The 21,800-nt window shown below is 39.9% G+C and overlaps 25 non-coding genes and 8 pseudogenes across 25 annotated transcripts; all 33 read left to right on the top strand.

The window, feature by feature from the left end:
- The first annotated feature begins 37 nt into the window (after window positions 1-37).
- On the top strand, window positions 38-156 carry LOC146037658 (5S ribosomal RNA; annotated as a pseudogene).
- A 345-nt stretch (window positions 157-501) lies between these two features.
- Window positions 502-610, top strand: LOC146039425 (5S ribosomal RNA; annotated as a pseudogene).
- A 344-nt stretch (window positions 611-954) lies between these two features.
- Window positions 955-1,073, top strand: LOC146033175 (5S ribosomal RNA). The gene has a single exon (XR_014458590.1). It is a non-coding gene; the product is annotated as a 5S ribosomal RNA (ribosomal RNA).
- A 345-nt stretch (window positions 1,074-1,418) lies between these two features.
- On the top strand, window positions 1,419-1,537 carry LOC146047465 (5S ribosomal RNA). The gene has a single exon (XR_014466031.1). It is a non-coding gene; the product is annotated as a 5S ribosomal RNA (ribosomal RNA).
- A 345-nt stretch (window positions 1,538-1,882) lies between these two features.
- LOC146039502 (5S ribosomal RNA) lies at window positions 1,883-1,991 on the top strand (annotated as a pseudogene).
- Window positions 1,992-2,335: 344 nt separating this feature from the next.
- On the top strand, window positions 2,336-2,454 carry LOC146047630 (5S ribosomal RNA). Its single transcript, XR_014466046.1, has one exon. It is a non-coding gene; the product is annotated as a 5S ribosomal RNA (ribosomal RNA).
- Window positions 2,455-2,799: 345 nt separating this feature from the next.
- On the top strand, window positions 2,800-2,918 carry LOC146037137 (5S ribosomal RNA; annotated as a pseudogene).
- Window positions 2,919-3,262: 344 nt separating this feature from the next.
- On the top strand, window positions 3,263-3,381 carry LOC146038684 (5S ribosomal RNA). Its single transcript, XR_014462260.1, has one exon. It is a non-coding gene; the product is annotated as a 5S ribosomal RNA (ribosomal RNA).
- Window positions 3,382-3,726: 345 nt separating this feature from the next.
- On the top strand, window positions 3,727-3,845 carry LOC146047729 (5S ribosomal RNA). The gene has a single exon (XR_014466055.1). It is a non-coding gene; the product is annotated as a 5S ribosomal RNA (ribosomal RNA).
- Window positions 3,846-4,189: 344 nt separating this feature from the next.
- On the top strand, window positions 4,190-4,308 carry LOC146034213 (5S ribosomal RNA). The gene has a single exon (XR_014459625.1). It is a non-coding gene; the product is annotated as a 5S ribosomal RNA (ribosomal RNA).
- Window positions 4,309-4,654: 346 nt separating this feature from the next.
- Window positions 4,655-4,773, top strand: LOC146045999 (5S ribosomal RNA). The gene has a single exon (XR_014465714.1). It is a non-coding gene; the product is annotated as a 5S ribosomal RNA (ribosomal RNA).
- Window positions 4,774-5,118: 345 nt separating this feature from the next.
- Window positions 5,119-5,237, top strand: LOC146041522 (5S ribosomal RNA). The gene has a single exon (XR_014463498.1). It is a non-coding gene; the product is annotated as a 5S ribosomal RNA (ribosomal RNA).
- Window positions 5,238-5,582: 345 nt separating this feature from the next.
- LOC146033672 (5S ribosomal RNA) lies at window positions 5,583-5,701 on the top strand. The gene has a single exon (XR_014459086.1). It is a non-coding gene; the product is annotated as a 5S ribosomal RNA (ribosomal RNA).
- Window positions 5,702-6,046: 345 nt separating this feature from the next.
- On the top strand, window positions 6,047-6,165 carry LOC146047718 (5S ribosomal RNA). Its single transcript, XR_014466054.1, has one exon. It is a non-coding gene; the product is annotated as a 5S ribosomal RNA (ribosomal RNA).
- Window positions 6,166-6,509: 344 nt separating this feature from the next.
- On the top strand, window positions 6,510-6,628 carry LOC146041412 (5S ribosomal RNA). The gene has a single exon (XR_014463482.1). It is a non-coding gene; the product is annotated as a 5S ribosomal RNA (ribosomal RNA).
- A 346-nt stretch (window positions 6,629-6,974) lies between these two features.
- LOC146045994 (5S ribosomal RNA) lies at window positions 6,975-7,093 on the top strand. Its single transcript, XR_014465713.1, has one exon. It is a non-coding gene; the product is annotated as a 5S ribosomal RNA (ribosomal RNA).
- Window positions 7,094-7,438: 345 nt separating this feature from the next.
- Window positions 7,439-7,557, top strand: LOC146046326 (5S ribosomal RNA). Its single transcript, XR_014465850.1, has one exon. It is a non-coding gene; the product is annotated as a 5S ribosomal RNA (ribosomal RNA).
- Window positions 7,558-7,902: 345 nt separating this feature from the next.
- Window positions 7,903-8,021, top strand: LOC146033660 (5S ribosomal RNA). The gene has a single exon (XR_014459075.1). It is a non-coding gene; the product is annotated as a 5S ribosomal RNA (ribosomal RNA).
- A 345-nt stretch (window positions 8,022-8,366) lies between these two features.
- LOC146035451 (5S ribosomal RNA) lies at window positions 8,367-8,485 on the top strand (annotated as a pseudogene).
- Window positions 8,486-8,830: 345 nt separating this feature from the next.
- LOC146047013 (5S ribosomal RNA) lies at window positions 8,831-8,949 on the top strand. The gene has a single exon (XR_014465990.1). It is a non-coding gene; the product is annotated as a 5S ribosomal RNA (ribosomal RNA).
- Window positions 8,950-9,294: 345 nt separating this feature from the next.
- Window positions 9,295-9,413, top strand: LOC146047696 (5S ribosomal RNA). Its single transcript, XR_014466052.1, has one exon. It is a non-coding gene; the product is annotated as a 5S ribosomal RNA (ribosomal RNA).
- Window positions 9,414-9,758: 345 nt separating this feature from the next.
- LOC146035537 (5S ribosomal RNA) lies at window positions 9,759-9,876 on the top strand (annotated as a pseudogene).
- Window positions 9,877-10,223: 347 nt separating this feature from the next.
- LOC146034500 (5S ribosomal RNA) lies at window positions 10,224-10,342 on the top strand. Its single transcript, XR_014459911.1, has one exon. It is a non-coding gene; the product is annotated as a 5S ribosomal RNA (ribosomal RNA).
- A 345-nt stretch (window positions 10,343-10,687) lies between these two features.
- LOC146041964 (5S ribosomal RNA) lies at window positions 10,688-10,806 on the top strand. The gene has a single exon (XR_014463693.1). It is a non-coding gene; the product is annotated as a 5S ribosomal RNA (ribosomal RNA).
- A 343-nt stretch (window positions 10,807-11,149) lies between these two features.
- Window positions 11,150-11,268, top strand: LOC146033539 (5S ribosomal RNA). The gene has a single exon (XR_014458953.1). It is a non-coding gene; the product is annotated as a 5S ribosomal RNA (ribosomal RNA).
- Window positions 11,269-11,613: 345 nt separating this feature from the next.
- LOC146046438 (5S ribosomal RNA) lies at window positions 11,614-11,732 on the top strand. The gene has a single exon (XR_014465891.1). It is a non-coding gene; the product is annotated as a 5S ribosomal RNA (ribosomal RNA).
- A 345-nt stretch (window positions 11,733-12,077) lies between these two features.
- Window positions 12,078-12,196, top strand: LOC146046449 (5S ribosomal RNA). Its single transcript, XR_014465895.1, has one exon. It is a non-coding gene; the product is annotated as a 5S ribosomal RNA (ribosomal RNA).
- Window positions 12,197-12,542: 346 nt separating this feature from the next.
- LOC146046194 (5S ribosomal RNA) lies at window positions 12,543-12,661 on the top strand. The gene has a single exon (XR_014465783.1). It is a non-coding gene; the product is annotated as a 5S ribosomal RNA (ribosomal RNA).
- Window positions 12,662-13,006: 345 nt separating this feature from the next.
- On the top strand, window positions 13,007-13,125 carry LOC146038562 (5S ribosomal RNA). Its single transcript, XR_014462149.1, has one exon. It is a non-coding gene; the product is annotated as a 5S ribosomal RNA (ribosomal RNA).
- A 345-nt stretch (window positions 13,126-13,470) lies between these two features.
- LOC146033561 (5S ribosomal RNA) lies at window positions 13,471-13,589 on the top strand. Its single transcript, XR_014458975.1, has one exon. It is a non-coding gene; the product is annotated as a 5S ribosomal RNA (ribosomal RNA).
- Window positions 13,590-20,520: 6,931 nt separating this feature from the next.
- Window positions 20,521-20,639, top strand: LOC146041313 (5S ribosomal RNA). Its single transcript, XR_014463473.1, has one exon. It is a non-coding gene; the product is annotated as a 5S ribosomal RNA (ribosomal RNA).
- A 343-nt stretch (window positions 20,640-20,982) lies between these two features.
- Window positions 20,983-21,101, top strand: LOC146035979 (5S ribosomal RNA; annotated as a pseudogene).
- Window positions 21,102-21,446: 345 nt separating this feature from the next.
- On the top strand, window positions 21,447-21,565 carry LOC146035343 (5S ribosomal RNA; annotated as a pseudogene).
- Window positions 21,566-21,800: the final 235 nt, after the last annotated feature.

Genomic DNA, 21,800 nt, shown 5'->3' with positions numbered 1-21,800 from the left:
ATAGAAGTAGAAGAGGGCAAAAAAGTGCTTGTAACTCACCTACAGGCATACCACATTGGATAGGCCCTATCTCGTCTGATCTTGGAAGCTAAGCAGTGTTGGGACTGGTTAGTACTTGGGTGGGAGACCACATGGGAACACGAGGTGCTGTAGGTTTTTTCACATTACTGGCAAATTGTTTTTATTCTCTAGCTATTTAAATTGGAAACTTTTTCTTTTTATTGCCAGCACAGACATTTGGAAGAGGTCAAACAGACACAATAGCCATCACCTAAAGACTTACCACACTGTTTAGGCCCAATTCCAACTGCTTTTGGCAGCTAAACAGTGTTGAGCCTCTTTAGTAGTTTAATTTAAGACCCCCTGCTAATATCATGTCCTGTAGGTCTTTTTACATTACCAACACATGATTTTTTTCAGTAAGCCAATACAGTTAGGAAACTTTTTTATTAGCTTACCTGGTGATAGAAGTAGAAGAGGGCAAAAAAGTGCCTGTATCTCACTTACAGCCATACCACATTGGATCGGCCCGATCTTGGAAGCTAAGCAGTGTTGGGCCTGGTTAGTACTTGGGTGGGAGACCACATGGGAACACCAGGTGCAGTATGTTTTTTCACATTACTGGCAAATTGTTTTTTTATCTAGCTATTTAAATTGGAAACTTTTTCTTTTTATTGCCAGTACAGACATTTGGAAGAGGTCAAACAGACACAATAGCCATCACCTAAAGACTTACCACACTGTTTAGGCCCAATTCCAACTGCTTTTGGCAGCTAAACAGTGTTGAGCCTCTTTAGTAGTTTAATTTAAGACCCCCTGCTAATATCATGTCCTGTAGGTCTTTTTACATTACCAACACATGATTTTTTTCAGTAAGCCAATACAGTTAGGAAACTTTTTTATTAGCTTACCTGGTGATAGAAGTAGAAGAGGGCAAAAAAGTGCCTGTATCTCACCTACAGCCATACCACATTGGATAGTCCCAATCTCGTCTGATCTTGGAAGCTAAGCAGTGTTTGGCCTGGTTAGTACTTGGGTGGGAGACCACATGGGAACACCAGGTGCTGTAGGTTTTTTCACATTACTGGCAAATTGTTTTTATTCTCTAGCTATTTAAATTGGAAACTTTTTCTTTTTATTGCCAGCACAGACATTTGGAAGAGGTCAAACAAACACAATAACCATCACCTAAAGACTTACCACACTGTTTAGGCCCAATTCCAACTGCTTTTGGCAGCTAAACAGTGTTGAGCCTCTTTTGTAGTTTAATTTAAGACCCCCTGCTAATATCATGTCCTGTAGGTCTTTTTACATTACCAACACATGATTTTTTTCAGTAAGCCAATACAGTTAGGAAACTTTTTTATTAGCTTACCTGGTGATAGAAGTAGAAGAGGGCAAAAAAGTGCCTGTATCTCACCTACAGCCATACCACATTGGATAGGCCCAATCTCGTCTGATCTTTGAAGCTAAGCAGTGTTGGGCCTGGTTAGTACTTGGGTGGGAGACCACATGGGAACACCTGGTGCTGTAGGTTTTTTCACATTACTGGCAAATTGTTTTTATTCTCTAGCTATTTAAATTGGAAACTTTTTCTTTTTATTGCCAGCACAGACATTTGGAAGAGGTCAAACAGACACAATAGCCATCACCTAAAGACTTACCACACTGTTTAGGCCCAATTCCAACTGCTTTTGGCAGCTAAACAGTTTTGAGCCTCTTTAGTAGTTTAATTTAAGACCACCTGCTAATATCATGTCCTGTAGGTCTTTTTACATTACCAACACATGATTTTTTTCAGTAAGCCAATACAGTTAGGAAACTTTTTTATTAGCTTACCTGGTGATAGAAGTAGAAGAGGGCAAAAAACTGCCTGTATCTCACTTACAGCCATACCACATTGGATCGGCCCGATCTTGGAAACTAAGCAGTGTTGGGCCTGGTTAGTACTTGGGTGGGAGACCGCATGGGAACACCAGGTGCAGTATGTTTTTTCACATTACTGGCAAATTGTTTTTTTATCTAGCTATTTAAATTGGAAACTTTTTCTTTTTATTGCCAGTACAGACATTTGGAAGAGCTCAACCAGACACAATAGCCATCACCTAAAGACTTACCACACTGTTTAGGCCCAATTCCAACTGCTTTTGGCAGCTAAAAAGTGTTGAGCCTCTTTAGTAGTTTAATTTAAGACCCCCTGCTAATATCATGTCCTGTAGGTCTTTTTACATTACCAACACATGATTTTTTTCAGTAAGCCAATACAGTTAGGAAACTTTTTTATTAGCTTACCTGGTGATAGAAGTAGAAGAGGGCAAAAAAGTGCCTTTATCTCACTTACAGCCATACCACATTGGATAGGTCCAATCTCGTCTGATCTTGGAAGCTAAGCAGTGTTGGGCCTGGTTAGTACTTGGGTGGGAGACCACATGGGAACACCAGGTGCTGTAGGTTTTTTCACATTACTGGCAAATTGTTTTTATTCTCTAGCTATTTAAATTGGAAACTTTTTCTTTTTATTGCCAGCACAGACATTTGGAAGAGGTCAAACAGACACAATAGCCATCACCTAAAGACTTACCACACTGTTTAGGCCCAATTCCAACTGCTTTTGGCAGCTAAACAGTGTTGAGCCTCTTTAGTAGTTTAATTTAAGACCCCCTGCTAATATCATGTCCTGTAGGTCTTTTTACATTACCAACACATGATTTTTTTCAATAAGCCAATACAGTTAGGAAACTTTTTTATTAGCTTACCTGGTGATAGAAGTAGAAGAGGGCAAAAAAGTGCCTCTATCTCACCTACAGCCATACCACATTGGATAGGCCCAATCTCGTCTGATCGTTGAAGCTAAGCAGTGTTGGGCCTGGTTAGTACTTGGGTGGGAGACCACATGGGAACACAAGGTGCTGTAGGTTTTTCACATTACTGGCAAATTGTTTTTACTCTCTAGCTATTTAAATTGCAAACTTTTTCTTTTTATTGCCAGCACAGACATTTGGAAGAGGTAAAACAGACACAATAGCCATCACCTAAAGACTTACCACACTGTTTAGGCCCAATTCCAACTGCTTTTGGCAGCTAAAAAGTGTTGAGCCTTTTTAGTAGTTTAATTTAAGACCCCCTGCTAATATCATGTCCTGTAGGTCTTTTTACATTACCAACACATGATTTTTTTCAGTAAGCCAATACAGTTAGGAAACTTTTTTATTAGCTTACCTGGTGATAGAAGTAGAAGAGGGCAAAAAAGTGCCTGAATCTCACCTACAGCCATACCACATTGGATAGGCCCAATCTCGTCTGATCTTGGAAGCTAAGCAGTGTTGGGCCTGGTTAGTACTTGGGTGGGAGACCACATGGGAACACCAGGTGCTGTAGGTTTTTTCACATTACTGGCAAATTGTTTTTATTCTCTAGCTATTTAAATTGGAAACTTTTTCTTTTTATTGCCAGCACAGACATTTGGAAGAGGTCAAACAGACACAATAGCCATCACCTAAAGACTTACCACACTGTTTAGGCCCAATTCCAACTGCTTTTGGCAGCTAAACAGTGTTGAGCCTCTTTAGTAGTTTAATTTAAGACCCCCTGCTAATATCATGTCCTGTAGGTCTTTTTACATTACCAACACATGATTTTTTTCAGTAAGCCAATACAGTTAGGAAACTTTTTTATTAGCTTACATGGTGATAGATGTAGAAGAGGGCAAAAAAGTGCCTGTATCTCACCTACAGCCATACCACATTGGATAGGCCCAATCTCGTCTGATCCTGGAAGCTAAGCAGTGTTGGGCCTGGTTAGTACTTGGGTGGGAGACCACATGGGAACACCAGGTGCTGTAGGTTTTTTCACATTACTGGCAAATTGTTTTTTTATCTAGCTATTTAAATTGGAAACTTTTTCTTTTTATTGCCAGTACAGACATTTGGAAGAGGTCAAACAGACACAATAGCCATCACCTAAAGACTTACCACACTGTTTAGGCCCAATTCCAACTGCTTTTGGCAGCTAAACAGTGTTGAGCCTCTTTAGTAGTTTAATTTAAGACCCCCTGCTAATATCATGTCCTGTAGGTCTTTTTACATTACCAACACATGATTTTTTTCAATAAGCCAATACAGTTAGGAAACTTTTTTATTAGCTTACCTGGTGATAGAAGTAGAAGAGGGCAAAAAAGTGCCTGTATCTTACCTACAGCCATACCACATTGGATAGGCCCAATCTCGTCTGATCTTGGAAGCTAAGCAGTGTTGGGCCTTGTTAGTACTTGGCTGGGAGACCACTTGGGAACACCAGGTGCTGTAGGTTTTTCACATTACTGGCAAATTGTTTTTACTCTCTAGCTATTTAAATTGGAAACTTTTTCTTTTTATTGCCAGCACTGACATTTGGAAGAGGTCAAACAGACACAATAGCCATCACCTAAAGACTTACCACACTGTTTAGGCCCAATTCCAACTGCTTTTGGCAGCTAAAAAAAGTGTTGAGCCTCTTTAGTAGTTTAATTTAAGACCCCCTGCTAATATCATGTCCTGTAGGTCTTTTTACATTACCAACACATGATTTTTTTCAGTAAGCCAATACAGTTAGGAAACTTTTTTATTAGCGTACCTGGTGATAGAAGTAGAAGAGGGCAAAAAAGTGCCTGAATCTCACCTAGAGCCATACCACATTGGATAGGCCCAATCTCGTCTGATCTTGGAAGCTAAGCAGTGTTGGGCCTGGTTAGTACTTGGGTGGGAGACCACATGGGAACACCAGGTGCTGTAGGTTTTTTCACATTACTGGCAAATTGTTTTTATTCTCTAGCTATTTAAATTGGAAACTTTTTCTTCTTATTGCCAGTACAGACATTTGGAAGAGGTCAAACAGACACAATAGCCATCACCTAAAGACTTACCACACTGTTTAGGCCCAATTCCAACTGCTTTTGGCAGCTAAAAAGTGTTGAGCCTCTTTAGTAGTTTAATTTAAGACCCCCTGCTAATATCATGTCCTGTAGGTCTTTTTACATTACCAACACATGATTTTTTTCAGTAAGCCAATACAGTTAGGAAACTTTTTTATTAGCTTACCTGGTGATAGAAGTAGAAGAAGGCAAAAAAGTGCCTGAATCTCACCTACAGCTATACCACATTGGATAGGCCCAATCTCGTCTGATCTTGGAAGCTAAGCAGTGTTGGGCCTGGTTAGTACTTGGGTGGGAGACCACATGGGAACACCAGGTGCTGTAGGTTTTTTCACATTACTGGCAAATTGTTTTTATTCTCTAGCTATTTAAATTGGAAACTTTTTCTTCTTATTGCCAGTACAGACATTTGGAAGAGGTCAAACAGACACAATAGCCATCACCTAAAGACTTACCACACTGTTTAGGCCCAATTCCAACTGCTTTTGGCAGCTAAACAGTGTTGAGCCTCTTTAGTAGTTTAATTTAAGACCCCCTGCTAATATCATGTCCTGTAGGTCTTTTTACATTACCAACACATGATTTTTTTCAGTAAGCCAATACAGTTAGGAAACTTTTTTATTAGCTTACCTGGTGATAGATGTAGAAGAGGGCAAAAAAGTGCCTGTGTCTCACCTACAGCCATACCACATTGAATAGGCCCAATGTCATCTGATCTTGGAAGCTAAGCAGTGTTGGGCCTGGTTAGTACTTGGGTGGGAGACCACATGGGAACACCAGGTGCTGTAGGTTTTTTCACATTACTGGCAAATTGTTTTTATTCTCTAGCTATTTAAATTGAAAACTTTTTCTTTTTATTGCCAGCACAGACATTTGGAAGAGGTCAAACAGACACAATAGCCATCACCTAAAGACTTACCACACTGTTTAGGCCCAATTCCAACTGCTTTTGGCAGCTAAACAGTGTTGAGCCTCTTTAGTAGTTTAATTTAAGACCCACTGCTAATATCATGTCCTGTAGGTCTTTTTACATTACCAACACATGATTTTTTTCAGTAAGCCAATACAGTTAGGAAACTTTTTTATTAGCTTACATGGTGATAGATGTAGAAGAGGGCAAAAAAGTGCCTGTATCTCACCTACAGCCATACCACATTGGATAGGCCCAATCTCGTCTGATCCTGGAAGCTAAGCAGTGTTGGGCCTGGTTAGTACTTGGGTGGGAGACCACATGGGAACACCAGGTGCTGTAGGTTTTTTCACATTACTGGCAAATTGTTTTTTTATCTAGCTATTTAAATTGGAAACTTTTTCTTTTTATTGCCAGTACAGACATTTGGAAGAGGTCAAACAGACACAATAGCCATCACCTAAAGACTTACCACACTGTTTAGGCCCAATTCCAACTGCTTTTGGCAGCTAAACAGTGTTGAGCCTCTTTAGTAGTTTAATTTAAGACCCCCTGCTAATATCATGTCCTGTAGGTCTTTTTACATTACCAACACATGATTTTTTTCAATAAGCCAATACAGTTAGGAAACTTTTTTATTAGCTTACCTGGTGATAGAAGTAGAAGAGGGCAAAAAAGTGCCTGTATCTTACCTACAGCCATACCACATTGGATAGGCCCAATCTCGTCTGATCTTGGAAGCTAAGCAGTGTTGGGCCTGGTTAGTACTTGGCTGGGAGACCACATGGGAACACCAGGTGCTGTAGGTTTTTCACATTACTGGCAAATTGTTTTTACTCTCTAGCTATTTAAATTGGAAACTTTTTCTTTTTATTGCCAGCACTGACATTTGGAAGAGGTCAAACAGACACAATAGCCATCACCTTAAGACTTACCACACTGTTTAGGCCCAATTCCAACTGCTTTTGGCAGCTAAAAAAAGTGTTGAGCCTCTTTAGTAGTTTAATTTAAGACCCCCTGCTAATATCATGTCCTGTAGGTCTTTTTACATTACCAACACATGATTTTTTTCAGTAAGCCAATACAGTTAGGAAACTTTTTTATTAGCGTACCTGGTGATAGAAGTAGAAGAGGGCAAAAAAGTGCCTGAATCTCACCTAGAGCCATACCACATTGGATAGGCCCAATCTCGTCTGATCTTGGAAGCTAAGCAGTGTTGGGCCTGGTTAGTACTTGGGTGGGAGACCACATGGGAACACCAGGTGCTGTAGGTTTTTTCACATTACTGGCAAATTGTTTTTATTCTCTAGCTATTTAAATTGGAAACTTTTTCTTCTTATTGCCAGTACAGACATTTGGAAGAGGTCAAACAGACACAATAGCCATCACCTAAAGACTTACCACACTGTTTAGGCCCAATTCCAACTGCTTTTGGCAGCTAAAAAGTGTTGAGCCTCTTTAGTAGTTTAATTTAAGACCCCCTGCTAATATCATGTCCTGTAGGTCTTTTTACATTACCAACACATGATTTTTTTCAGTAAGCCAATACAGTTAGGAAACTTTTTTATTAGCTTACCTGGTGATAGAAGTAGAAGAAGGCAAAAAAGTGCCTGAATCTCACCTACAGCTATACCACATTGGATAGGCCCAATCTCGTCTGATCTTGGAAGCTAAGCAGTGTTGGACCTGGTTAGTACTTGGGTGGGAGACCACATGGGAACACCAGGTGCTGTAGGTTTTTTCACATTACTGGCAAATTGTTTTTATTCTCTAGCTATTTAAATTGGAAACTTTTTCTTCTTATTGCCAGTACAGACATTTGGAAGAGGTCAAACAGACACAATAGCCATCACCTAAAGACTTACCACACTGTTTAGGCCCAATTCCAACTGCTTTTGGCAGCTAAACAGTGTTGAGCCTCTTTAGTAGTTTAATTTAAGACCCCCTGCTAATATCATGTCCTGTAGGTCTTTTTACATTACCAACACATGATTTTTTTCAGTAAGCCAATACAGTTAGGAAACTTTTTTATTAGCTTACCTGGTGATAGATGTAGAAGAGGGCAAAAAAGTGCCTGTGTCTCACCTACAGCCATACCACATTGAATAGGCCCAATGTCATCTGATCTTGGAAGCTAAGCAGTGTTGGGCCTGGTTAGTACTTGGGTGGGAGACCACATGGGAACACCAGGTGCTGTAGGTTTTTTCACATTACTGGCAAATTGTTTTTATTCTCTAGCTATTTAAATTGAAAACTTTTTCTTTTTATTGCCAGCACAGACATTTGGAAGAGGTCAAACAGACACAATAGCCATCACCTAAAGACTTACCACACTGTTTAGGCCCAATTCCAACTGCTTTTGGCAGCTAAACAGTGTTGAGCCTCTTTAGTAGTTTAATTTAAGACCCCCTGCTAATATCATGTCCTGTAGGTCTTTTTACATTACCAACACATGATTTTTTTCAATAAGCCAATACAGTTAGGATACTTTTTTATTAGCTTACCTGGTGATAGAAGAAGAAGAGGGCAATAAAGTCCCTGTATCTCACTTACAGCCATACCACATTGGATCGGCCCAATCTCGTCCGATCTTGGAAGCTAAGCAGTGTTGGGCCTGGTTAGTACTTGGGTGGGAGACCACATGATAACACCAGGTGCTGTAGGTTTTTTCACATTACTGGCAAATTGTTTTTATTCTCTAGCTATTTAAATTGGAAACTTTTTCTTTTTATTGCCAGCACAGACATTTGGAAGAGGTCAAATAGACACAATAGCCATCACCTAAAGACTTACCACACTTTTTAGGCCCAATTCCAACTGCTTCTGGCAGCTAAACAGTGTTGAGCCTCTTTTGTAGTTTAATTTAAGACCCCCTGCTAATATCATGTCCTGTAGGTCTTTTTACATTACCAACACATGATTTTTTTCAGTAAGCCAATACAGTTAGGAAACTTTTGTATTAGCTTACCTGGTGATAGAAGTAGAAGAGGGCAAAAAAGTGCCTATATCTCACCTGCAGCCATACCACTTTGGATAGGCCCAATCTCGTCCGATCTTGGAAGCTAAGCAGTGTTGGGCCTGGTTAGTACTTGGGTGGGAGACCACATGGGAGCACCAGGTGCTGTAGGTTTTTTCACATTACTGGCAAATTGTTTTTATTCTCTAGCTATTTAAATTGGAAACTTTTTCTTTTTATTGCCAGCACAGACATTTGGAAGAGGTCAAACAGACACAATAGCCATCACCTAAAGACTTACCACACTGTTTAGGCCCAATTCCAACTGCTTTTGGCAGCTAAACAGTGTTGAGCCTCTTTAGTAGTTTAATTTAAGACCCCCTGCTAATATCATGTCCTGTAGGTCTTTTTACATTACCAACACATGATTTTTTTCAGTAAGCCAATACAGTTAGGAAACTTTTTTATTAGCTTACATGGTGATAGATGAAGAAGAGGGCAAAAAAGTGCCTGTATCTCACCTACAGCCATACCACATTGGATAGGCCCAATCTCGTCTGATCCTGGAAGCTAAGCAGTGTTGGGCCTGGTTAGTACTTGGGTGGGAGACCACATGGGAACACCAGGTGCTGTAGGTTTTTTCACATTACTGGCAAATTGTTTTTATTCTCTAGCCATTTAAATTGGAAACTTTTTCTTTTTATTGCCAGCACAGACATTTGGAAGAGGTCAAACAGACACAATAGCCATCACCTAAAGACTTACCACACTGTTTAGGCCCAATTCCAACTGCTTTTGGCAGCTAAACAGTGTTGAGCCTTTTTGTAGTTTAATTTAAGACCCCCTGCTAATATCATGTCCTGTAGGTCTTTTTACATTACCAACACATGATTTTTTTCAGTAAGCCAATACAGTTAGGAAACTTTTGTATTAGCTTACCTGGTGATAGAAGTAGAAGAGGGCAAAAAAAGTGCCTGTATCTCACCTACAGCCCTACCACATTGGATAGGCCCAATCTCGTCTGATCTTTGAAGCTAAGCAGTGTTGGGCCTGGTTAGTACTTGGGTGGGAGACCACATGGGAACCCAGGTGCTGTAGGTTTTTTTACATTACTGGCAAATTGTTTTTATTCTCTAGCTATTTAAATTGGAAACTTTTTTCTTTTTATTGATAGCACAGACATTTGGAAGAGGTCAAACAGACACAATAGCCATCACCTAAAGACTTACCACACTGTTTAGGCCCAATTCCAACTGCTTTTGGCAGCTAAACAGTGTTGAGCCTCTTTAGTAGTTTAATTTAAGACCCCCTGCTAATATCATGTCCTGTAGGTCTTTTTACATTACCAACACATGATTTTTTTTCAGTAAGCCAATACAGTTAGGAAACTTTTTTATTAGCTTACCTGGTGATAGATGTAGAAGAGGGCAAAAAAGTGCCTGTATCTCACCTACAGCCATACCACATTGGATAGGCCCAATCTCGTCTGATCTTGGAAGCTAAGCAGTGTTGGGCTTGGTTAGTACTTGGGTGGGAGACCACATGGGAACACCGGTTGCTGTAGGTTTTTTCACATTACTGGCAAATTGTTTTTATTCTCTAGCTATTTAAATTGGAAACTTTTTCTTTTTATTGCCAGTACAGACATTTAGAAGAGGTCAAACAGACACAATAGCCATCACCTAAAGACTTACCACACTGTTTAGGCCCAATTCCAACTGCTTTTGGCAGCGAAACAGTGTTGAGCCTCTTTAGTAGTTTAATTTAAGACCCCCTGCTAATATCATGTCCTGTAGGTCCTTTTACATTACCAACACATGATTTTTTTCAGTAAGCCAATACAGTTAGGAAACTTTTTTATTAGCTTACCTGGTGATAGAAGTAGAAGAGGGCAAAAAAGTGCCTGAATCTCACCTACAGCCATACCACATTGGATAGGCCCAATCTCGTCTGATCTTGGAAGCTAAGCAGTGTTGGGCTTGGTTAGTACTTGGGTGGGAGACCACATGGGAACACCAGGTGCTGTAGGTTTTTTCACATTACTGGCAAATTGTTTTTATTCTCTAGCTATTTAAATTGGAAACTTTTTCTTTTTATTGCCAGTACAGACATTTAGAAGAGGTCAAACAGACACAATAGCCATCACCTAAAGACTTACCACACTGTTTAGGCCCAATTCCAACTGCTTTTGGCAGCTAAACAGTGTTGAGCCTCTTTAGTAGTTTAATTTAAGACCCCCTGCTAATATCATGTCCTGTAGGTCTTTTTACATTACCAACACATGATTTTTTTCAGTAAGCCAATACATAGGAAACTTTTGTATTAGCTTACCTGGTGATAGAAGTAGAAGAGGGCAAAAAAGTGCCTGTATCTCACCTACAGCCATACCACATTGAATAGGCCCAATCTCGTCTGATCTTTGAAGCTAAGCGGTGTTGGGCCTGGTTAGTACTTGGGTGGGAGACCACATGGGAACACCAGGTGCTGTAGGTTTTTTCACATTACTGGCTAATTGTTTTTATTCTCTAGCTATTTAAATTGGAAACTTTTTCTTTTTATTGCCAGTACAGACATTTGGAAGAGGTCAAACAGACACAATAGCCATCACCTAAAGACATACCACACTGTTTAGGCCCAATTCCAACTGCTTTTGGCAGCTAAACAGTGTTGAGCCTCTTTAGTAGTTTAATTTAAGACCCCCTGCTAATATCATGTCCTGTAGGTCTTTTTACATTACCAACACATGATTTTTTTCAGTAAGCCAATACAGTTAGGAAACTTTTTTATTAGCTTACCTGGTGATAGAAGTAGAAGAGGGCAAAAAAGTGCCTGAATCTCACCTACAGCCATACCACATTGGATAGGCCCAATCTCGTCTGAACTTGGAAGCTAAGCAGTGTTGGGCCTGGTTAGTACTTGGGTGGGAGACCACATGGGAACACCAGGTGCTGTAGGTTTTTTCACATTACTGGCAAATTGTTTTTATTCTCTAGCTATTTAAATTGGAAACTTTTACTTCTTATTGCCAGTACAGACATTTGGAAGAGGTCAAACAGACACAATAGCCATCACCTAAAGACTTACCACACTGTTTAGGCCCAATTCCAACTGCTTTTGGCAGCTAAACAGTGTTGAGCCTCTTTTGTAGTTTAATTTAAGACCCCCTGCTAATATCATGTCCTGTAGGTCTTTTTACATTACCAACACATGATTTTTTTCAGTAAGCCAATACAGTTAGGAAACTTTTGTATTAGCTTACCTGGTGATAGAAGTAGAAGAGGGCAAAAAAGTGCCTGTATCTCACCTACAGCCATACCACATTGGATAGGCCCAATCTCGTCTGATCTTTGAAGCTAAGCAGTGTTGGGCCTGGTTAGTACTTGGGTGGGAGACCACATGGGAATACCAGGTGCTGTAGGTTTTTTCACATTACTGGCAAATTGTTTTTATTCTCTAGCTATTTCAATTGGAAACTTTTTCTTTTTATTGCCAGCACAGACATTTGGAAGAGGTCAAACAGACACAATAGCCATCACCTAAAGACTTACCACACTGTTTAGGCCCAATTCCAACTGCTTTTGGCAGCTAAACAATGTTGAGCCTCTTTAGTAGTTTAATTTAAGACCCCCTGCTAATATCATGTCCTGTAGGTCTTTTTACATTACCAACACATGATTTTTTTTCAATAAGCCAATACAGTTAGGAAACTTTTTTATTAGCTTACCTGGTGATAGAAGAAGAAGAGGGCAATAAAGTCCCTGTATCTCACTTACAGCCATACCACATTGGATCGGCCCAATCTCGTCCGATCTTGGAAGCTAAGCAGTGTTGGGCCTGGTTAGTACTTGGGTGGGAGACCACATGAGAACACCAGGTGCTGTAGGTTTTTTCACATTACTGGCAAATTGTTTTTATTCTCTAGCTATTTAAATTGGAAACTTTTTCTTTTTATTGCCAGCACAGACATTTGGAAGAGGTCAAATAGACACAATAGCCATCACCTAAAGACTTACCACACTGTTTAGGCCCAATTCCAACTGCTTTTGGCAGCTAAACAGTGTTGAGCCTCTTTAGTAGTTTAATTTAAGACCCCCTGCTAATATCATGTCCTGTAGGTCTTTTTACATTACCAACACATGATTTTTTTCAGTAAGCCAATACAGTTAGGAAACTTTTTTATTAGCTTACCTGGTGATAGATGTAGAAGAGGGCAAAAAAGTGCCTGTATCTCACCTACAGCCATACCACATTGGATAGGCCCAATCTCGTCTGATCTTGGAAGCTAAGCAGTGTTGGGCCTGGTTAGTACTTGGGTGGGAGACCACATGGGAACACCAGGTGCTGTAGGTTTTTTCACATTACTGGCAAATTGTTTTTATTCTCTAGCTATTTAAATTGGAAACTTTTTCTTTTTATTGCCAGCACAGACATTTGGAAGAGGTCAAACAGACACAATAGCCATCACCTAAAGACTTACCACACTGTTTAGGCCCAATTCCAACTGCTTTTGGCAGCTAAACAGTGTTGAGCCTCTTTAGTAGTTTAATTTAAGACCCCCTGCTAATATCATGTCCTGTAGGTCTTTTTACATTACCAACACATGATTTTTTTCAGTAAGCCAATACAGTTAGGAAACTTTTGTATTAGCTTACCTGGTGATAGATGTAGAAGAGGGCAAAAAAGTGCCTGTATCTCACCTACAGCCATACCACATTGGATAGTCCCAATCTCGTCTGATCTTGGAAGCTAAGCAGTGTCGGGCATGGTTAGTACTTGGGTGGGAGACCACATGGGAACACCAGGTGCTGTAGGTTTTTTCACATTACTGGCAAATTGTTTTTATTCTCTAGCTATTTAAATTGGAAACTTTTTCTTTTTATTGCCAGCACAGACATTTGGAAGAGGTCAAACAGACACAATAACCATCACCTAAAGACTTACCACACTGTTTAGGCCCAATTCCAACTGCTTTTGGCAGTTAAACAGTGTTGAGCCTCTTTTGTAGTTTAATTTAAGACCCCCTGCTAATATCATGTCCTGGCATGTGGTGGCTCCACTGGGAAGCCTGTTGCACTCCTGCACACCGGATTTAAAGATATTTTTTTAAAGAGAGGGAACCCCAAATTTTCTTAAATAGACTAGAGGGGGTGCTGTTCCCGGCAGTCAGGCATATAGCATTTTAGACAGAAGAAGAAAGGGACTGCTCAAGAGGGAACGCACTAAAGAAATGGAATCATAAAAAATAACTTTTAATACATCATAGTTAATAATCCCACAATTAACTTGAATGGCTATTATTTTGTGGGCATAAATTTTGGGCAGGAATCAAGTGTCATTTTTAAAGCACTCATTTCTTGCCTTTTTGTGCACATTGTGTGTATGTGTGTGTACGTCTAATTTTTTAAACTCTTATCTTTTCGCTGCACTCCCATTCAAGTTATTTGTGGGATTATTAACTATGATGTATTAAAAGTTATTTTTTATGATTCCATTTCTTTAGTGCGTTCCCTCTTGAGCAGTCCCTTTCTTCTTCTGTCTAAAATGCTATATGCCTGACTGCCGGGAACAGCACCCCCTCTAGTCTATTTAAGAAAATTTGGGGTTCCCTCTCTTTAAAAAAATATCTTTAAATCCGGTGTGCAGGAGTGCAACAGGCTTCCCAGTGGAGCCACCACATGCCACAATTGTTTTCTGTTAAACTCAGTTTCTCGCACTCCTAGCACCCACGAGAATTATGCTCTCTTAAATATTCCCATGAAACTTTAAAAGCCACATAAGAACAACCTCCTTGTCCCAGTATCAATTTCAATTAGGCATTATAACCTTACCATGTCTCAATTTAGTCTCACTAGAGACCTGGCAGAAAGAAGAGATAAATTGAGGAACGATATTGATTCTCTATTCTCAAATAATGAAGACATAACGGACACCTCCCTTGGAGGATGGTCCGATGATCTGTTCGCCCTTAAAACAGCTCTCATGAGGCAGAGCAAGACCTCCTGGAACAGGAGTACTTTTGATAGTTACCTTAAAAACCATCTTATACCCAGGGGTCTCAGACCCAAAGTGTTTCCTGCTTTTGAATTAGCTAATGGAGACCTGAAAAAAGAATGGGAGACGGTGCTATCCAACTGTTCAAAAGAATTGATAAAGATCCTCATGAAACATGATGATTTAGTATTGGCACAACTGAATCAAGAGATTACCCAATTAGGGGAAAAGCTCAAAAATTTTGAAAGCAATGAGGCTTTTCTGAAAAGATATGATAAATATCGTAAGGAAATTGAGACTTTCGAGCAAGAAATCATTGAAAGAAAACGGAGGAAATTTCAGAGGGATAAGACTGATTATTCCCTGAATCAGGTGTTTAGGTGGAATACCAAACCACGCCAAGTCAGAGGCAACACCAGCACACTGAATTTTAGTAGCTCAGAAATTGAGACATCAGACGGGGACATATCAGATAATCAATCCTCCCAGTGGGATCACAGGAGGATTTTTTTAGGTCAAAATCAGACCAGACAAGATCATGGAGAAAGATCAGGAGGGGGAAGAGGAGGTCGAAGACGAAAAAGAGAGGCCCTAGACTGGAAAGGGGAGCCGAGGGAGAGAAGGAGGTACCAGAATTAGACCAAGCAAGGGGAACAACAAGGGAGGAGGAAGTGGATTCTTTACGTATCATCAATCTTACGGATAGAATACTCACCCAAGACCAGGAAGCTATCCTGAGTAACGGTCTTTCCTTTTCCCCTGCATCAGACTTCGACCGTTTTGAAGTAGAAAAGGATCTTCAATTATTCACGCGGAAAATTCTATTAAGGAAATTTTTCTGTAAAAAAACCTTTTTAGGGGGCAATGGTGGAATACAAGCTAATGACCCAGTCTCCCTTGATGCAGAAGACCACATAGCTGTACAAATTCTGGAAGACCTCGAAAATGAAATCGAACAAGAGATGCCTCTCACCTCAATCCCTAACAACAGCAGGATAAAAAAGAAATCCACCTTTTTTCCTGACAGTCAAATATGTCCAGCTGTACAGATCTATCAAGAAATGGTATCCCGAGATCTGGATGACCTTATGAGGAGGAAGAAAGGTTTAAAAGATAACATCAGCAAACAGGAAAGGTTGGCATTGTCTGAGATAGCCAAATGGGACGATGTAATTATAAAAGCATCAGATAAAGGAGGCAACATAGTCCTTTGGCCCAGACCTATGTACTTGGAAGAACTAGACAACCATGTGAATGACACCACCTGTTATAAGCGACTGATTTTTAATCCGAGTAACCTCTTTACCTCCCAATATAATAAGATCGTACAAACAGCCTACTCTAATAATATCATTCCAAAAAACGACTTTGAATTTCTCAAAATGGAGAAACCCAAGACCCCTACCCTGTATTTACTCCCCAAAATACATAAAAATGATAAGAAACCTCCGGGAAGACCGATTCTGTCAGGTATGGGGAGCCTGACAGAAAAGGCCAGCATTTACGTCGATCAACATCTCAGAGAACACGTACTTGCATTACCGTCTTATGTCAAAGACACGACAGACGTGTTGAATAGACTGCAGAACATCTCAGTCAATCCCGGAGTTTGGCTGGTCTCCTGTGACGTAGAGAGCCTGTACACCAGCATCAATCATGAGCTGGGTGTACAGGCGGCTCGGTACTTTCTTAACATGGGAACCCGTTCTGATTTCAATGAATTTATTTTGGAGTTGCTGAGTTTCATACTTACCCGTAACTTCTTTGTGTGCCAAGAATCCCACTACCTCCAGGTTAGAGGGACGGCAATGGGGACTGCATGTGCCCCCACCTATGCCAACCTCTACCTGGGGTGGTGGGAAAAGGAAGTGGTTTTTCAAGAGGCTATGGAACAATACACCGATAACATCCTTATGTACTTCAGGTACATAGATGATGTCCTCTTCCTATGGGAAGGTGATTTGGGACACCTGAAGGAATTCCTAGCCATTCTTAACAACAATCAACTAAATCTTAAGTTGACATCTGAAATGAATCAAAGAGAGATCAGCTTCTTAGATCTAAAAATTCGGATCAATGAGGAAGGTGTCATCTCTACTGATCTTTATCGTAAAAAAACCGCTACCAACAGCATCCTCCACTCTGAAAGCTCTCACCTACCCTCGACTATTAGAGCTATCCCCAAAGGGGAATTAATGAGGATCAAACGAAACGTCTCTGACCCAGAAACATTCCAAATGCGTGAGAGAGAACTGCAGGACCGTTTTAGAAGAAGAGGTTATAGCAAGCGATTAATAAAAAAGGCAACTAAACAAGTTGAGACCTTTTCTCGCGAAACCCTTCTAAAACCAAGACAAAAGAACAATTCAGACTCTATCCGATTTATAGGAACTTTCAATGTGCATTGGAAAGAGATTAACCAGATTCTTCAAAAACACTGGGATGTTTTAAAAGTGGATAAAGATCTGAATACCATTTTACCTTCAAAGATACAAACATGTTGGAGGAGATCACGTAACATCAAGGATCACCTGGTCCAGAGTCATCTTTCCAAAATATGTGAATCCAGATCAAACAGAAAAGGCTCCAAGAGTTGTGGCCATTGTAAGGCTTGCAAGTACATGATTCCCAAGGAAGACTTTGTGGACAAAAATCTAAAAACTTGGAAGATCCAAAGCCTTATAACATGTACCACGGTGGGCACCGTATACCATCTAGAGTGCCCATGTGGGAAGATTTATATAGGCAAAACATCCAGGCCCCTCAAGACCCGTATCTTGGAGCATGTAGGCAGTATAAGAAATGCCCGTACGGATTCCCAAAAATTTAAGAACATCACCTCTGTGGCCAGGCATTTCTTAAAAATGCACAACGGAGACCCTAACGGTCTTAAAGCATTTGGAATGAGGCACATTAAACTGGGTATACGAGGCGGAGATTTGGATAGACAACTCTTACAATTCGAAACCAAAATGATCTTTCTGTTGGACAGTCTCTTTCCCAAGGGATTGAATGAAGCGAACAGTTATACATCTTTTCTCTAGTGAGAACTCCCGAGTTATATATGCAACATACCTCCGTCACTCCCTCGTGTCTATGTCATGCCCCAAATGGGGTAGAATTCATCCGAGAATTACAGAAAATTATGTACGACTACAACATGGAGGAAGTGTGGAACATATAATGACTATCACATATTGCCAGTGTTATGGCACCACAACTCCTCTACATATAACCATTACTATACCTGCAAATATGTTATGGCATTAGAATCTCCCCCATGAATCAAGCTCCCTACTATAAATATTCCTCCCGTGACGTTGATCACAAATTCCAAACACACTTACCAACCTTTCCGGGGAATCCTCCGGCTATAAGAACACCTATAGGAGAAGAAAAGAAAGAGAAAAAAGTGAAGAAAAAACAATGATATAAATTTTATTTAAGATCTATTTCCACTTAGACATACAAGAAATATTATAATCTCCCTTCATCTCCTTCATTCATTCAGAAGGAAAAGAATACAATGGAACTCTACCCCATCCCCTGTTCTTAGACAATCTGTTGCATGGGCCCCCTCACTGTATTAGAGTGAGGCTGGGCCACTGTATATCAGGTACTGATATTTATGAAGAGTAATCTTAAGAATTATGAGGATGATATGGATGACTTGTTATCATTTATCCATAATTTGTTTTGCTCATTATAATATCAGCACTCTATGTTGGCTAATGAGGCTATAGTATATATATAAAGCCACCATAATAGGTTCAAAATAACCCTTTATTGAGATATTTCAATATTTCCCTTTCCCTGTCATTTATTTTCACTTATTTATTTTTATATTTATCACTCAGTTTTGCTTTTATCACATCACTTATTTTTTCATTCCTTCCCCCCATACCCAAGTTCTCATCACTTGATATTATTTGTAACATCTTAGCACTTATAATTCAATACAACATACTCACTCAATTATAACTCCTATTTACATATGTCACCATCTATTATATCTCCACTCATCACGAATTAATATTCACTTATCATCACCATTATCAGGTGATGACCACTAGATCAGAAACAAGTAATCTGATCCCAGTCACTCTTTTACCCTTTATTTATTACTTTCATTATTTATTTGCCCCGTTTATTCAGATTTATAATGATAATAATGGATAACCTATAAACCTCATGGCCAATATAGTGCTGTTCCCTGACAGTGCAACACAATTAAAATCATTGGGATATACCTTGGATCACCAAGTCGCTATAAAGTTAAGATGCAAAGGTGCACATTAATGTAAATATGTATAAATATCTAAAATACGTTATGTATTATGCACCATGCTCGTTACGGGGTCGGGGCTGTGTATACAATGACTTCCTGGTTGACCAGTCCGACCTCAGGATTGGCTGAGGGAGGATCACATGCGCAGTGACGCATAGTATGGGAGCCGGATCACCAGGGGAGACCAGGATCGCGCGGATCAGATGACGCGACACGCTGGTCACGTGGGGCGGGACGCCGACCACGTGACCCCAACAATACACATACGATCTGACGTTCTCAGCTGATTTGACTGAGACGTCAGAACGGAGGGGTGACGTCTGCATATTAATACGCGGAGATGATTGGCCCCAATAAACACATGACAGCTACCGAGGCCTGTCATTGGTGGGGCATTATTAGTAAATAGCGATCAGCTGGGACACTCAGGTTGGCCTTGAGAAAGCTGAACTAGTCAGCGAAACATCGGTGTCGGGTACAACCTGCCCAAATATGCTCACTAGCCTGATGAATGTATATAAATGATGTTGGTTTATTAAGGGCGCTATCAGACCATCCAAGTGTCAAAATTATTACACTTTGGATGAAGTAGGTAGTAAATGCCCTGAAAATGTGCCTGAGTAGCTGAATAAAACCTAAGGAGAAAATTATAACTCCGATTCTTAGCTCAGTATACTTATGTGAGCACTGTTATTTTGATCTTAGGAAAGCCTTCAATAATCATGTTTTCATTTTAATATGGTTCCTCCTTTTCCACTTCTCAAATTGCTCAACCCCAATTACAATACTGCAATCATGCCTTTTCTGTGTTGCCAATAAAACACTATCAGCAATCCTTTGCACCAGACAAAAGTTCAAAACATATCCCTAAAACCACCACTAGATGGTGCAATAGGATAGTGTATCAGAGGTCCTTAGTGAGAAAGGTCCCTGACAAAATATATTAATTCACCAGAAGAGGGCAGTGTAATTATAAAAAGGTTGAACTAAAATTTGAAATCTGTATTTGTTAATTGGAGACCATTAATTGATGAAACAGGGCTATATACTCCTTCTCTGATCAATTAAACCACATCTTTGGCTATTATTTTGTGGGCATAAATTTTGGGCAGGAATCAAGTGTCATTTTTAAAGCACTCATTTCTTGCCTTTTTGTGCACATTGTGTGTATGTGTGTGTACGTCTAATTTTTTAAACTCTTATCTTTTCGCTGCACTCCCATTCAAGTTAATTGTGGGATTATTAACTATGATGTATTAAAAGTTATTTTTTATGATTCCATTTCTTTAGTGCGTTCCCTCTTGAGCAGTCCCTTTCTTCTTCTGTCTAAAATAATATCATGTCCTGTAGGTCTTTTTACATTACCAACACATGATTTTTTTCAGTAAGCCAATACAGTTAGGAAACTTTTGTATTAGCCTACCTGGTGATAGAAGTAGAAGAGGGCAAAAAAGTGCCTATATCTCACCTACAGCCATACCACATTGGATAGGCCCAATCTCGTCCGATCTTGGAAGCTAAGCAGTGTTGGGCCTGGTTAGTACTTGGGTGGGAGACCACATGGGAGCACCAGGTGCTGTAGGTTTTTTCACATTACTGGCAAATTGTTTTTATTCTCTAGCTATTTAAATTGGAAACTTTTTCTTTTTATTGCCAGCACAGACATTTGGAAGAGGTCAAACAGACACAATAACCATCACCTAAAGACTTACCACACTGTTTAGGCCCAATTCCAACTGCTTTTGGCAGCTAAACAGTGTTGAGCCTCTTTTGTAGTTTTATTTAAGACCCCCTGCTAATATAATGTCCTGTAGGTCTTTTTACATTACCAACACATGATTTTTTTCAGTAAGCCAATACATAGGAAACTTTTGTATTAGCTTACCTGGTGATAGAAGTAGAAGAGGGCAAAAAAGTGCCTGTATCTCACCTACAGCCATACCACATTGAATAGGCCCAATCTCGTCTGATCTTTGAAGCTAAGCAGTGTTGGGCCTGGTTAGCACTTGGGTGGGAGACCACATGGGAACACCAGGTGCTGTAGGTTTTTTCACATTACTGGCAAATTGTTTTTATTCTCTAGCTATTTAAATTGGAAACTTTTTCTTTTTATTGCCAGTACAGACATTTGGAAGAGGTCAAACAGACACAATAGCCATCACCTAAAGACTTACCACACTGTTTAGGCCCAATTCCAACTGCTTTTGGCAGCTAAACAGTGTTGAGCCTCTTTAGTAGTTTAATTTAAGACCCCCTGCTAATATCATGTCCTGTAGGTCTTTTTACATTACCAACACATGATTTTTTTCAGTAAGCCAATACAGTTAGGAAAATTTTTTATTAGCTTACCTGGTGATAGATGTAGAAGAGGGCAAAAAAGTGCCTGTATCTCACCTACAGCCATACCACATTGGATAGGCCCAATCTCGTCTGATCTTGGAAGCTAAGTAGAGTTGGGCCTGGTTAGTACTTGGGTGGTAGACCACATGGGAACACCAGGTGCTGTAGGTTTTTTCACATTACTGGCAAATTGTTTTTATTCTCTAGCTATTTAAATTGGAAACTTTTTCTTTTTATTGCCAGCACTGACATTTGGAAGAGGTCAAACAGACACAATAGCCATCACCTAAAGACTTACCACACTGTTTAGGCCCAATTCCAACTGCTTTTGGCAGCTAAAAAGTGTTGAGCCTCTTTAGTAGTTTAATTTAAGACCCCGTGCTAATATCATGTCCTGTAGGTCTTT

The sequence above is a fragment of the Crinia signifera genome, chromosome 1, assembly GCF_055691185.1.
Source record: "Crinia signifera chromosome 1, ASM5569118v1, whole genome shotgun sequence".
Taxonomy (NCBI): Eukaryota; Metazoa; Chordata; class Amphibia; order Anura; family Myobatrachidae; genus Crinia; species Crinia signifera.
Note: the sequence above shows the minus strand (reverse complement) of the source record. Positions and strands in the feature narration are given on the sequence as shown.